This window comes from Sapajus apella, unplaced genomic scaffold (genome assembly GCF_009761245.1).
Source record: "Sapajus apella isolate SASKATOON/1434 unplaced genomic scaffold, GSC_monkey_1.0 scaffold33, whole genome shotgun sequence".
Lineage (NCBI taxonomy): Eukaryota > Metazoa > Chordata > Mammalia > Primates > Cebidae > Sapajus > Sapajus apella.
The window spans coordinates 16101633-16114986 of record NW_022436973.1 but is presented as its reverse complement, the minus strand read 5'-3'; the positions used below and the strand labels follow the sequence as shown (position 1 = coordinate 16114986).

The window sequence follows — 13354 nt, the reverse complement described above, 5'->3', positions numbered from 1 at the left end:
CTTCATGGAAGTCAAATTATTGGGCCCTTGTTTTCTTATTTCTGAAAGGAAATAAAACTGTATAACCTCGGGCAACGTATTTACTTTTACAGTGTGTCAGCTTTCTCCTTTGTGAATTCCTTATCTAAAGTTTAATAGTACTTTACTCACAAAGTTGTATTAGTTTTCCAGGTTTTCCCATAACAAAGTACCGCAGATTGCGTGGCTTAAGCAACAGAAATGTGTTTTCTCAAATTTGGAAAGCTAGAAGGCCAAGATCGAGGTGTCGACAGAGTTGGTTTATTCTGAGGACTTTTTTCCTTGGCTTGTATATGGCCATCTCTTCTCTATATCTTCACCTCATCTTTCTTCTGTGTATGTCTGTGTCCTATCTTTTCTTCCTATAAGGACATCAGTCATATTCAATTAAGGACTACTTTAATGGCTTCATTTCACATCTTTAAAGACTGTATCTCCAAATAGGTCACATTGTGAATACTGAAGGTGAGGACTTCAACATAGGATTCTTGGGGGTGATACAGGTCCATGCTTTGGATATAAGGATTAAGTGAATTAATATATGTTAAGGATGTAAATCTATACAGTAGATGCATGCTCAATATTAGTTATAAAATTACCTTATTTCCAGTAGTAGTAATAGATGTAGAAACAACAGTAGTAATAGCATCACTAGTAGGAATAACAGCAGAACTGAGAGAAAAGGAGAAAGAATCCCTATGCAGGTAAGGGGGAAGATATACTTTATAAAGAAATGAGACACAAGAGAGTAGTATTTGTTTCACACTCTTCCAGTTACCATGGCTGTATAACATATTATGTCAAAACTTCATGGCTTAAATCGACAACACTTATTTTTTCATGAAATCTGCAGTTTTGAAACAGATCCAACAGCGATAGCTAGCTCAAACTGTACTCGTCATCAGCTGGGACAGTTCAGAGTCTCACTCACGTGTCAATGCCAGCTGTCAGCTGGGACCTTAACTGGACACCTACGTGGGGCCTCTCCACATGGCCTGGGCTTCCTCACACATTGTTGCTGGTCTCCAAGGGCGAGCATCCTGAAAGACAAAAAGTGGAAATTGTAGTGCTTTTTATGACCTAACTTCAAAAGTCACTCAAAATTACTTCTGTTGCATTCTACTCATTTGAGGCATTTATAAAGACTATCAAAGTTCAAGAGATGGGAAAACAGACTCCTCCTTTTTATGGAGAGTGTCAAGGTCTGGAAGAATATGTGGAACTGAATTTACTGCTGTGGTCATTTTGGGAGAATATAATCCTCCATTCATACTACCCACCCACACAAAGCTTCTCCTTCTGGAGCTTTCTTTCAAGCACTTGGGTTTGTGATTTTGTTCCAGATCAGAATTTGATCCTTACACAATGTTACCCAACTTTCAGGGATTTGAGAATAAAATGGTACATTTGGCAGAAAACTTTTGAGAAGATCTTTATCAAAGAAGGAACTCTCTAAATAAAGGTTCAGTGTGTCTCATAATTCTCTTTCAAACAGGCACATACAGAAAAGGGGTTGACATTCTGATTTCTCAAATAATCTTTCCTTTTTATGACTTTGGACATAAACATGTCTCAGACCTGAGGAAGGAACTCAGATTTTCATCCTTAAAATTAAATCTGAAGAATAAGGAGAACCACATGCCTTTATCAGCTCCAATATTCTAAGACAACGAGAAAAAACTGAGTTAAGAACATTTAAAAGCCATACACTGGGTTCATCAAAGATTCTTCCACTGAAGAGAGAATCTGAGCTAGTTCTTGCTTTATATTTGAATGCTGTGCATGGTTTTCATGGGCAAAAATAATTTATTGACAAAATGCTTTTATTGACTTTACTGAAGAAGCCCTGCATGCTTTTTCACCAGCTTGCTGCAATTAAAAGCAGCAGTAAACAGAGCCTTTCTATTTAGATTGAAAAGCAATGATTAAGCTTACCCAGCTATAAATAGGAGGCAGCTTCACATCTACCGCCCCAACTGCACGCATTAAAGACTCCAGCTCCAAATGCCCCCAATTTATTTCTACAGGACAAACCAATAAATTGTCCAACTCTGACCTCAAAACTGACAATTTCTTAGAAAATGAAAGTAGGTAAATTATGTATAATTCTAGATAATTACTGGGATGTCTATGAGGCCAGGAAATCAGTACTGAAAATTTTCATGCTGAAAATCTAAATTTGCAGACTACTATCTTCTCCTTTTACCATTATTAAACCGTGTTTTGCCTTGAGCAGCTGTCAGAGATGGCTTTTATTTGCTTGGGGGCATAGAAGAAAATAATGGACTTAAGAATTACAGTAGAGAAGATAGAAAATATGAAGTTATTTTTTAAGATTCCTGTTAGTTCAGGTGATTCAATAAAGAAACCAGAACATGGGTAGTTACTGTTAAATATTTTTGAATAAAAATGTTTAAATGCAAGCCATTTATCCCACCTATAAGCTGTAGGTATCCGAGTTTTTAGAGATGTGAAGGTATTTGATTCAATCTCCTCGCTTTCTACAGCAGGAAACTGGAGGCTAAGGAAGCCCTGTGAATTGTCCAAGGTCACAGAGCTTGACGGCAGCTGAGCTGGAACTCAATAGCTTTTCTGACTGTCACTGCAGCATCCATTGAATGGAAAAATTTGCTCTCTTTTTATTATTTTTAGTGTAAAACCCTAGATTAATGAGATCTAAGTTGTAAAAGTCCATAGGGTGCTATATTTCTTTGAGTGCAAGACAAGCTTCCAAAGGTGACAGGATTTTCCCATTTGGAGAAACGTGGTCCCCTCTGCCTCTGTATCCTCCATCTGAGCCAAGAGTTGCCAATTTCCAAAAGCCCAAGAAAGTAGGTTTCCAAAACATGTCTTGGGTGATCACATTTTCTTTTAAACTTGTGAGTCTTCTTCATTTCGTGTTTGCACGTGGCCTACGTCTCCCAGTGATTTTCCAGCTGCCCGTGGTTCCCCTTGGGTCACGCACTGGATATTCTCTGTTGCTTTCTGTCACCTTCCCTACTCAACTCTGTGCCCAGGAGACTGGCTTTATGTACGCAATAATGTCACCCTAGTCCTTTGGCTATAATCAGGCTTAGCTATCAGGAACACCAACAGAAGACTGGAGAGCAGGGAGATAAAGAATCCACGGTTTCTATTCCCCCATTTCACTTCCTGCAGAATAAAGCACAGTTGCCCAGCTGCGCCCAGCCCAGATTAGCCAAATCCAGGAAAAATCAGTGAGAATTAACAACTGCTGTACTAAACTACTCTATTTTAGTAGTGCTTTTTATTCAGCAGTATCTGATTGACACCAAATATGACACCTGAAAAGAATTTAAGACAACATAACCAAGTTGAAATAGAGAAATATCCCTGAGACCCAGAAATGGAAGTAAACCCAGAGGAATAACTGGGATTGAGTTTGCAGATTCACTTGACTCTACATCCAGAAGCAAATGGAGATATCTGGGGCCCTGTGGGGTAGCAAAGCTAAAAGTAACCCATGGGAAGTAAGAGATTCACTCTTCAAACTCATTGCTTGGAACTAGTAAAAAGTTCGAGGTTCTCTCATGCATTAAAGGGGGCTGAAATAAGCTCTTAAAAACACTGCCTGAACTATAAAACTAGATAGCAGGGAAGCCGTAGAAAATAGTCTTTTGTCCTGAACTTTGGCTTAATTCTGCTGACTTGGTAGCTGAATGTGCGAAAACCTCAATTTCAGTGTAGTTTGGGTGGTTTGAGCTACCAATATAAGACCTGGGTTTTTACTATGTTATTGAGAAATGATGGAAGAAGAGATTAGATATAAATCTGCAAGACTGTGAAATATAAAATGGGGGAGAGAGAAAGAGACAGAAAGAGAGGGAGAGGGTGAGAGAGAGAAAGAGAGAGAGAGAAACTCCATTCAATAATAAAATTCCAAAAAAGAGAGAGAGAGCTCCATTTAATAATAAAATTCCAAAACACTTAAGGAAGTAATGCTAAGAAATACAGCAACAAAATGAACTAATACAACTGCGTTTACTCTGGATGAAATGGAAATAATAATAGAGACTATTACCCACTAGTCTTCACTAAAATAACTACTGAAGAATGTATTTCAGGCAGAAGAAAAACACCCTAAGAGATACAGAAAGATGGAGTGGAATGCAAAAACAATAGTACATAATTTTGTAAAGCATGATGATAAATTTAATTAACTATTAACTCTTAGAAAGAATTGTATTTTTCACATCACTAGATAGAATTCAAATAACACCAAGAAAGATATAGATGGGAAAGATACTATGTGAGTAATAAAAGCATACTTAGTTCTGGGGTTATTTGGGAGAAGAGCAGAGATACTAAATCACTTAAATTCAGTTCAGAATTTTTTTACTTAAAAATGTCCAAATGTTAAAACAATCACACAGAAAGAAAAAAATGAGAAAAAATAAGCAAAAAAAGAGCATGGTAAACATAAAATATATAATAACTAAGTCCAAATAGAGCAGTGATCACAATAAATGTAAAGGAATCAACTTTCTTCTAATAACAAGATCAGGCCAGATATTTAAAAATCCAAACATGTATGGTTTATGATAAACACACTTAAAACATAATGGTCCAGAAAGGTTGAAAATAAAGAAATGGAATAAAACAAGTAATACAGTCACCAACCAAAAGAAAGCTGATATGGCAATATGAATGTCATATGATATTGGATCCAGGCCAAAAAGCATTAAAAGACACATTTTGTAGTGATAAAAAGAACAGTTCTGTATTTGAATGGCTAAAATTATGGCTTGAAATATAAAAGAAAAATGCTGACAAAATTACAAGACAAAACTGAAAAATCTACTATCCTATGTGACCTTTTAAAACACATATCAAAAGCCAGTGAGCCAGCAGAAAAGATCAATTTGTATTAAAAAGCTGAAAAATAATAAACTCACTTTCTAGATGTAGAAACTGGGGTCAAGTTGAGTGATTTAAGCAAGATCACAAAGTTTGCATGAATTTGAGCCAGAACTAAAACTTACTAAATACTGATCCTATGCCCTGCCCATTTTATAACATTAATACATGTAAAATAAACTGCATATCTGCAGACATGATTAGCCTTTTTCATGCCCTTAAAAGAATCCTTAGTGTGGTAGCATATCTGCCAGTGTTCCACTCAGATTCTCTTGAATTTCTTTTAGTTTTTCAGGGTGCCTTTTTTTACCTCCTACATGTTATGTTTCTAATTACCTATCTCTGTGATTTTCTGTGGAGAACAACTCTTAGGCCATTGGGGTGGCTACTGTGAAACAGAAGTTCCTGGGGGTTTATGCCCTCAATCACGGCCTTGTTCAATGACTGACTGGTGTGGGAAAATGGAAGCCCAGCTCCTTTGCCTTGGAGTTCCAACAAATCTAAGGTATAATTTTCATTCCCACACTCCCCTGGGGGGTCAGGTTGAGGCTGAAACTCTGCTTGGCTTATTCCGTTCTCTTTCTTGCTTTTCACATAAAAGTAGGTTCTCTATCAAAAAAAATCAAAGTGAATGAAAATCATTCACAATCTCACTATTGTAAGACTATTTTGTTCATTTATCTAAGTATATAAATTGTGTAAATAAAAGAGTGATAAAGAAGAAAAAAACAAAAAAGTGGTTCTAGGAAAAGAACATTTGGGTGGGTAAAGATTCCTGCTGCTTTTATCTTTGGGAAATTCCAGTTTGATTCGGGCACCGGGAACCTGGCATGGTGAGTGTAGTGTCTGCCAAGCTAGAAAAACACTGCAGCAACTTCAGACTTCAGGTCAATTACTATTGACTGGCCAACTTTCTGTCCCCAGCATACCCTCTTGGGTCCAATTCCAGATTACTAATGGCTTAATTCCAAATCTGGAGGGTTCCTGGCCTCTGTCTGCCTCTCAGTGCACTTGCTTACTTCCCTTAAGACTGGCTCTGAATCTACAAGAAGGCAACTCTGGGATTCTGACCGTTAAGATGCAAGACCATGGGTAACCATATAAGCAACATCATGGGCTTTCTGGTTAGTTGGACCATTATTTTAGCCTCTCCTTTGTATCCTATATTGCATTTCTTTGCTTTCCAAGTCTGGATTTATAGGTGGGCCTTGTCTAGAAATCCAGGTCTATCTACTTTTTATCAGGCAAACAGTTTCATTAACTACTGGGGCTTAGAATAAATTTATATAATAAAAGATTTACTGTGTGTTCAATGCATGCTATATGCCACTTTACAGAAGAAGAAATGGAAGTTTAGATATGAAGATTAACTTGCCTTGCCCAGATTTACATGGCTACTAAGTGGCCAGGTCTTGCCACAAACAACCAAGAATTCAGTGAGTTAATCATTAGCCCGACTCTCCATGTATCCTACAAATCATAACATTCCTTACCCTGGCTTTGCTGGCCCCGGGCTCTAGCACTCTCTTTCTGAGTGTTCTAGTTGTACTTTCCTGGCTGGGGCCCTGACACCCATCCTCTGACAACTCATTTTCCCTAGGAGCTGACACCTGCTCCTCAAAGTTTGTCTCCAACTTCTACCTGCCATTGTTCACAGAGACACATGAAGAATCTGCCACAAATACACATCTTTAGGGACTTTCTGCTTTATTACCCTGCCCTCCTCCTGCCATACTGAACCATGGCAATGGGGCCTAAAACTTTCAATGCTATCTTAGCTTGCGTTCCCCAGAAGCAGAACCCAAGACAGGGAAAATCAGACACACATGGCTTCAGTCCTCTTGAGGAAGGACTCTCAAGAGAAGCATCTAAAGAAAAGCAGACAGGACAGGTGCGGTAAGAAGCCAAGCAAAAATGCATGCTCAGGAAAAATATAAACCTGGCCTGATCTGAGAGAGGCTCTGGAGCATAAATCACAACACTGACATGATGATTCTCATCATTAAGACAAGTTGGCTGGCCTTTTGCACTCCTGTATCAGCCAGTCATTGCCATAGACTTTTGATGAAACGGTGTAGGGACTGTAGCTTTCTAGGCATCAACCAAGGGTGATCCTTGGGGAAGAGGACCTCTGTGAGCTTTTAGCAGTCAACACTCACAGCAGCTGGAGGCTGGGGCCCCTGCTCATCCACCAGCATCTACTACAAGCACCTGGGCCTTGGGCAATGAACATGGGACTTAAGCAATCAGATCCTTTTTCTCACCCCATCTTCCTGCTCCTGGCCTCCTCCTACTCCCCACCATCCTGTGTGGCTGAGGCCCCCGAAGCCATGTTCCTATCAATAGGCTCCTGGATTTTAGTACCTGCTCAGAGTCCACTGCATTGGCACCTGACACTTTGTTAGTGTTCTAAATCTTTGTTTACAGTTACCAGGACTCTCTAGGTAGCAGCAAAAAAAGTCAACAAGGAAATAACACTCCACCAGCTGGTGTATTTGTTGGGGACAAACTCGCCACACAGGAAACAGCTGTGTAAGTGCCCACAAACGTCAGACATTGCTGGTCCCAACGGCTCATCTGAAGTTGCAAGTTTGAATCTCCCCTTTCCAAGCTGGTCTGTTTCTATGCACTCTTCCACACTTTCAGTTCCTTTGCACCATGTGAGCCTAGGAAGCTGAGTCAGTAATGAGCTTTGAAGCTGTTCTACTGTCTGTGACAACCCACTGGCCAGTCGATTGATCCAATTGCTTGCTGCTACCTCCAGCAGCCTCTTGGCAAAATCTCTGCCATTATGTGCCACTGTTTCCTTATTCTGAAGCTCACATCTTCTCACGCTGAAGTCTATGTGCTTCCCAGTATATGAAAGTAACACTTTAATGTAGCCCTGAAGAAAACTGTCCAGCCCATCTGGACATCTGCCAGTCACTGGGAAGAGAATAGGTTTTTCAGGCACAAATGTTAGAACACTAAGGAGTGGAAGACTGAAGGCCATATTTTCTGACTTTATAGCCAGCAGGTTCTTTGTTCAGCAAAACTTAGCTCCTAGTCCTGAGCCAATTCCAAAATGCTGATTTTCATCCTTCCACTACTTTGAAGGCATTTAAGTTCTAATGAAAGGGATTAGGCTGGTACTTGGTGCCAGAAATTAAAATGAAGGCATAATTTGCATGTTTTGACAATACCTTCACACTTATACACATGCCATGCTTTCTTAAACACTCTTGAAAATATGTGAGAATCAAGATTTCATAATCCACTTCTTCTGGAATGCCATGTAGAAACATTCTTATATAGCTTTCTCCCTGCCTTCTGATTTTACTCACAGGTTTGGTAATCACCATAGGGATGGGGTAGCCATACACAGCAAAGCACTGAGCTTTAATACAGTCAGATGTTTCTGTATTTCCCCCTTTACCTTGTATGTAAAGCCATGCTGAGGTTCACAGTTCATGCTGCAACTCACCTTGAAAATAGCACCATCTTTTTCCTGAAGATGCTCAAACTCCAGGTAGTAACCTTAGGTTGTGTCACAGTTCCTTTGGGATGCTTCACTACTTTTAATAAATACATGATAACGATAATGTATTTCTTGATTCTAGTGGTACTTTTTGGCAAAAGCCTAAGCTGCACCAGGGTGAGGTGTTGCAATATTTTCACAAACGTTGAGGATTACTGCTGTTCCTGATAGGTCAGTGTGCCCAGATGGAGACTATTGCCTTTGTACATAATGTGTAAGCTTCTTTTCCAGCACACAATTGTTTAAGAAACCACATTTCTTGCTATGCCCTGATAATCTCGCCTCTTGAATAACTCATTTCCATTAAGAGCAGGATGGAATCAGAACAGCATAAACAAGGATAATCTCTAAAATGTGGTTTCAAATGGAGAAGTGCGACTTGGTTTGTCAGAGGCTTGGAAGATGCACATTGTTTAGTAGGTTGACCCAAAGCCATCCTCAAGAAGTAGGATGGTTTTAAGAGCACTGCACATTTTTTGACACTCTTTCCCCTGAGGGTAGGGTTTATTTTCCCACCCATTGAACCTGGGTGGGCTTTGTTATTGCCTTGATCAGTAACAAAGTGCAGCAGAGGTGACACTATAATATCCAAGGCTGGGTCTGAAAAAAGTCATGTAGCTTCTTCCTTGTCCTCCTGGAACATGTATTCCTGGTATCTTCAGCCTCCATGTAAGAAATTTGATTGTCCTTAAGCTGCCATGCTGAACATACTAGGTGAAGAGGCCACTAAGAGAGAGATGACCAACAAGCCCTAGCTATTCAGGCATCATACATGGGAGGGGCAAAGCTTTCAAGATGGCTCTAGCCCTAGCTACTGCTCAACTGTAATCACAGAAAGGCCAAAGCCAGAAATGCCCAGAGGAGCCTAGTGGACCCCAGAACTGTGAGAGATACTAATAAATTGTTATTGATTTAAGCCACTGTGTTTTGAAGGTGTTAGTTCCACTGGAATACATAATGAGAACAGGAAGTACATTACACATAATATAATGCACAATACAACCCAAAGGACTGTTCTACCCACCACTGGATACATGACTATGATAATTGGCACTGCTCTGGGTGTACAGAGCCGAGGCCATGCCTCACAAGACAGTAGAGTGGGTGGATACCTGAATGCTATGATTTGAGAAAGACTGAAAGGAACCTCCCTCAGAGGGCTGCTCAGGTTCCTGACCTCTTCCACAATAATTGCCTTGATAGGATTTGCAACCTTGGAAACTTGCAAAATATAAATGATACCCTTGTTCAGTGGGTTTCAAACTAGGAGCACTCAGGTTTTGAGAAGGGACTTCCAAGGAGGTAGGTGAAAGCAAGCCTACTAGAGACATCATATTCTCTCTCTGGCCTTAGAGGCAGGACTGCTTCCCAGCCTCAGGGGAGGGACTGACCCAAGGTATGTATCAGTGCAACACATTCTTCCTGCCATTGTGATTGGTGTAGGGTTGAGGATTTAGTCCACATCAGGCCAATCAAAGTATCAGGACATTCCCAGGGAGTTCTGGGAAAACAATGTTCATCCTTTTTTACTAGATTGTAATTTCGAAGTATAGTACTCTGAAAGCTGCTAGTGGCCATCCTGTGATGAATAGGAGAAGTGGCAGAGAATCCTAGGAATGGCATGGAAAGAGGGGAAGTAGATCTGAGAAGAGACAGAAAAAAAATTGATTCTAACGGCTTTGAACCTGGTATTCAGCTGTTCTTGAAGCTGATCTTCCCTGGACTATTTTGCTATGTGAGCTCACATATTTATTTTGTTTGTTGATTTACGCAACTCAAATTTTAAAAGGCAGTGAGTACATATATGCTTAGCTTGTCTTGGAGTTTGTGTTTTAGCAGTAAAAGAAAATGCTTTCTGCTGCTAAAAACATGTTTGAAGATAGCTGATCTTAGCCCTAGTGATCTAGTCCTTTCTGTTGTGCAAAAGGAAATGCTAAAGTCAAAGTTAGAACAATGGTCACCTGACATAGATCTAAGTGATGATGATGATGATGACACCAATGTTCACCAGGTACTAATCCTGGGGAAGACACTGTTCTAATTGCTATGAATATACTAGCTCATTTAATCATCTCCAAAACATTATGGAGTATTCTATTATTATCACCACTTACAAATGATGGAATTGAAGTATAGAGAGGATAAATAGCATTCTGGCTAGTAAGTGGTGATGCTAGGATTGAGCCCAACTGTTCTCTTAGCCATATCCTACACCTCTCTGACAGGTAGAGTTTCTTCTCAACAACCTCTGGGTTCTGGCTCTGCCTTTCCAAGGTGCTTCTATTCTTAAAGCATGCAACCCAGAAGTTTCCTGTGAAATGTAAGTGAGAGAATTTCTATCACTGTGGACCTGCCTCCATCATCTGTTTTTATTCTAACCACAAAGTATATGACTTACTCATGTCTGCTTGGTTCTGACTCTTTACTAAGAGTAAGGGAATGCAGAGATCAAAGGGAAGGAAGATTTTTAACTTTGTCAGCTTGTTTCTGCTTCCAAAAAAGTCTCATACTTAAAAATATGGCACAATGCTTTATTCTTCAAAAGAATAAAAATCAAATTGTAGCTGACTCCAACTCCTTGTTTTACTTGGGTGGAGGAAGATTCAATCTCAGTGGGTATGATTTTTTCCTGCCCACTCCTCAGCTCCCAAAATGGCCCAGGAAGCTGTATGCAGTACAGAATTTGAGAGGGGTAATGTCACTCTTTTTGGTCAACCTGTATGATCATTGTTCAGATTTGTGTAGTCCCTGGAAAGAAGGTGGCTCTGACAGTTCTCTGTCATTCTTGTCTACAGGGCACCTTGTCATATGGCTGATTCCCCAGAGCCTGGTGTCAAGCTTCTCTTTGTGGGTCTTATATACATCCTGTTCTTATAAGGAGATGCTAAGGTGTGAGAGTGGAAGCCACCATCTCTTTCTTTTTCTCCATTAATCTCCACCTCTCTGCCTTTGCTATTTCTGCCCATCCCTTCCTTTCAGTGAAGAACACAGATCCCCTCACTATTCTGCTCCATTCTTTATAGCATTTTTCATACTGCGTGGGTTTTACCTAAATTAAAGTGGGCCTTAATAGAATTGTGGGGCTTTTAAACATTCAAGCATCGTTTATTTTAATATCCCCCTAAATACCTTTTGAAAAATCTCTTAGAAGTCCAATCGATTTAAGGGTTAGTGTGTATTTTAATTGACCGTTCAATTTCAAATAAATGTGGAGGAAATTATAACTCTCTTCAACAACTAAATGACAATTTAAGAAGGAGGAGACCTTGATTGAAACCATTAGTAAGTTAGAAACCAGACTCTGATGTGGTCAAAGAAAACAGCCCAGGAGTTTATAAAGCCTGCCTTATTTTGCTTTTAGGAAAAGCTATAAAACCATAAAACAAGGAGAAATGTCATCCAAAAATTTGAAGCTAATTAATAAACAGATTAATGCGTTACTTTTGTTTGGCATTGAGAAACATTGGTTAACCAAGATTTTATTACAAAAATAAAAATAAAATGGGTAGTTCTAACCTAGCCTATGGACTTGAGGCTTGGAAGAAAGACATTTTAATATCATGTCATCTATTAACATATTTTGATCAACCCACATGATCAGACAAATTCTTGATCAGATGGGCTCCCTAAGAACATCCTTTTCTTTCTCTCTTTCTTTCTTTCTTTTTTTTTTTTGACTTTTTTTCCGTAGGTTATTGTGGTACAGGTGGTATTTGGTTACACGAGTAAGTTCTTTAGAGGTTATTTGTGAGATCCTGGTGTACCCATCACCCAAGGAGTGTACACTGCACCCTGTTTGTAGTCTTTCACCCCTCATCCCCTCCCACCCTTTCTCCCAAGTCACCAAAGCCCATTGTATCATTCTTTGTTCTTTGGGACTTTTTTTGTTTTTTGTTTGTTTGTTTTTTGAGACGAAGTCTCACTCTATCACCCTAGCTGGAGTGCAGCGGTGCCATCTCGGCTCACTGCAACTTCTGCCTCCCAGGTCCAAGTGATTCTCCTGCCTCAACCTCCCGAGTAGCTGGGGCTACAGGCACATGCCAGCACACCCAGCTAATTTTTGTATTTTTAGTAGAGATGGGGTTTCGCCACATTGGGCAGGATGGTCTCAAACTCCTGACCTCAGATGATCTGCCTGCCTTGGCCTCCCAAAGTGCTGCATTACAGAAGTGAGCCACTGTGCCCAGCCCACTGTCTCATTCTTAGGCTTTGGGTCCTTATACTTTAGCTCCCACGTATCAGTGAGAACATAACTATGTTTGGTTTTCTATTGCTGAGTTACTTCACTTAGAATAATAGTCTCCAATCTCATCCAGGTCACTGCACATGCTGTTAATTCATTCCTTTTTATGGCCATCATGTGTGTATGTATGTGTGTGTGTGTGTGTGAGTGTGTGTGTGTGTGTGTATGTCTCATATATATATTTACTTGGGTAACATATGTATGTCATGTATATGTCATATATATCAGTTTTTTATCCATTAATTTATGGACATTTGGGTTGAGAACATCCTTTTCTATCAGTCCATTTCATTTATTTCCCATTTCAAAAATTACATAAACATGATCATCCCAATAAACATAGAATAAACATTTAACAAAATTCAGTACCTTTTCATGATAACAAATATTTGGCAAATAGTAAACATTCACAGCTAACATTATACTACATAAAATTGAAAAGATTCCCCACAAAATCAGGAACAAGACAAGGAGGGCTACTCTCGCATTTCTATTAAACATTATAGTAGAGCTTCTAACTGGGGCAATTAAGCAAAAAGAAGTAAGAAAAAAAGGAAATAAATAAATGACATCCAGATTGGCAAGGAAGAAGTAAAATCATCTCTATTTGCAGATGGCATGATCTTGTATATAGAAAATCCTAAAAAGTCCGCATACACACACACACACACACACACACACACACACACACACACACA

General features: G+C 39.5%; 1 long non-coding RNA gene across 1 annotated transcript in view; it reads right to left on the bottom strand.

Annotated features, from left to right (window-relative positions):
- Window positions 1-404: 404 nt before the first annotated feature.
- LOC116562916 overlaps window positions 405-13354 on the bottom strand; it is a 19670-nt gene continuing 6720 nt past the window's right edge. The window contains exon 2 of the long non-coding RNA XR_004274133.1: window positions 405-1058. This is a non-coding gene — a long non-coding RNA (uncharacterized LOC116562916). The remainder of the gene's footprint in view (window positions 1059-13354) is intronic.